The sequence below is a fragment of the Octopus sinensis genome, linkage group LG2, assembly GCF_006345805.1.
Source record: "Octopus sinensis linkage group LG2, ASM634580v1, whole genome shotgun sequence".
NCBI lineage: Eukaryota > Metazoa > Mollusca > Cephalopoda > Octopoda > Octopodidae > Octopus > Octopus sinensis.
The window spans coordinates 112,310,415-112,312,422 of NC_042998.1; the positions used below are offsets into that span (position 1 = coordinate 112,310,415).

The following is a 2,008-nucleotide window of genomic DNA, read 5'->3' on the forward strand; positions in this document are numbered from 1 at the left end:
GACTGTCCGTGTGTGTGTGTGTGTGTGTGTGTGTGTGGTTAAGAAATTCCCTTTACACATGTGGTTTCTGGTTCGGTCCCACTACACGGCAACTTTCGTTGTATACATCTGTGTGTACGCTCGCGCGCGTGTGCGTGTCAGTGTGTTTGTGTGCGTGTGTGTCACCACCGCTTGACAAACGGTGTGGGTTTGTTTACACTCCCGTATCTTAGCAGTTTGACAAAAGACTCCCATAGAGCAAATAGCAGACATAGAAATAAATACTAGGGTCGGTTTATTCGGTTAGATCCTTCAAGGTGCTAGACCGGCATGACCGCAGTCCTATGACTGAAGCAAGCAAAATATAACAGATATATACTGCGAAGCTAGCATATATATCCATACACACATATCAGTTAGATGAAATCGAAAGATAGACCGAAGGAAAAAGCGTTTCGACGGACGATACAAAAATCATGTGTAAGCCAGGTCCATTCACTAATCTGATTGGCTAGCGGTCACCTTTTCACTTCGCGCATTAATGGATATTTAGTTGATAGAAATGACATAAGCTTATGTTTAACTGAGTCTGACATGAATTGGGTTAAAAGAAATAGGTCTATGAAATCGGTGTTTGTAATCCGTTTATTTTCATAAAGCAGCGTTGCTAATGCAAAAAGTAATTACACTGTGCAAACTAAATAATGAATGTGTGTAAATAACTTTAAAAATTGCAACAACTTTGCCCGTAATTATTTTTTTTATTTTTGTCTTAATTGAAATACTCATGCTTTTCTTTGATGTATTTTGCGGAAGGTTACAAATATGATATGGACGGTACTGCGTCAGTTAGTATATAAAGTCGTTCTGCATCTAAATGAGAGGCGAGTCTTCAAGTCTCCGGAACAGATGTTGTATACAACGAGTGTATGTTATATATCTTTTAAGCACAAACATAACTAGTTATAAATATACTGTAAAACTACCAATATTCAACTAACTATAAGTAACATTAGCATACTGATACTTACACACACCTATATATATATATATACACACATATTTATTACATAGCTATATTTATATATATGTGTATATATATATATAGTCAGCATCACGTGGTTTTGTAAAGTCGGCTCAGGTAAGTAAAAAAGAAAAATAATTATTTATTTGCAACGCTTCCATTTTCTGTTGATTAAAAAAAAAATGAGTGTATATGCATATTGAGATTCACATATAAACACAGATATATGCCCACAGCTACAACATGCCATCCAGTATATATATGTGTATGCATGTAAACATAAACATATGGCTATATGTTTTACAAATATATGCATACAAATGCATGTGCACATAAATGCGCGTGCGCGCACACACGCACGCACTGACACATATATACACACACATACACACATAGCAAAAGCTAACAAAGACGCTCTCATCTTTTTGAAGCAAGTTCGTCTTTTGAAAAAAAAACGAAATATATCAACCAGATGGTTAGAATTTTTTGCTTCTATAATATGTAATTGTGTTTGTTCCTATCTCGGCATATCTCACTGCGTGTTTATTTCTCTGGCTGTTTGTCTATGTATCTGTCTGCCTGTCTGTCTATCTCTCCGTCTCTCTCTCTCTCTCTCTCTCCTCTCTCTCTCTCTCTCTATATATATATATATATATATATATATATATATATATATATATATATATATATATATGTATGTATGTATGTATGTATATAGATATAGGGTGAAAGTCCATATGTTTATCTGAACATTTAACATATGTGAATGATTCTGCATAAAAATATGGATAAGTATGATGCTATGAACTGTGTTTGTATTGCAAATGTATGTGTGTTTGCGTGTGCATATACAATTGTATTTTTGCGCATATATATATATATGCACAACTTCATGTGCACACAATACAGAGAGCGACTTTTGCTCACGTTCAAATGTTTATTTACTGTGAACATTAAATGTGCGTATAAAGCTTATTCGTCTGTATCTAAAAAATATATGCATAC

General features: G+C 34.4%; 1 protein-coding gene across 1 annotated transcript in view; it reads left to right on the plus strand.

Annotated features, from left to right (window-relative positions):
• The first annotated feature begins 841 nt into the window (after positions 1–841).
• Positions 842–2,008, plus strand: part of LOC115229687 — a 42,889-nt gene continuing 41,722 nt past the window's right edge. Inside the window, exon 1 of the mRNA XM_029800005.2 lies at positions 842–1,120. The gene's annotated coding sequence lies outside the window, so the exon portion shown is untranslated. The remainder of the gene's footprint in view (positions 1,121–2,008) is intronic.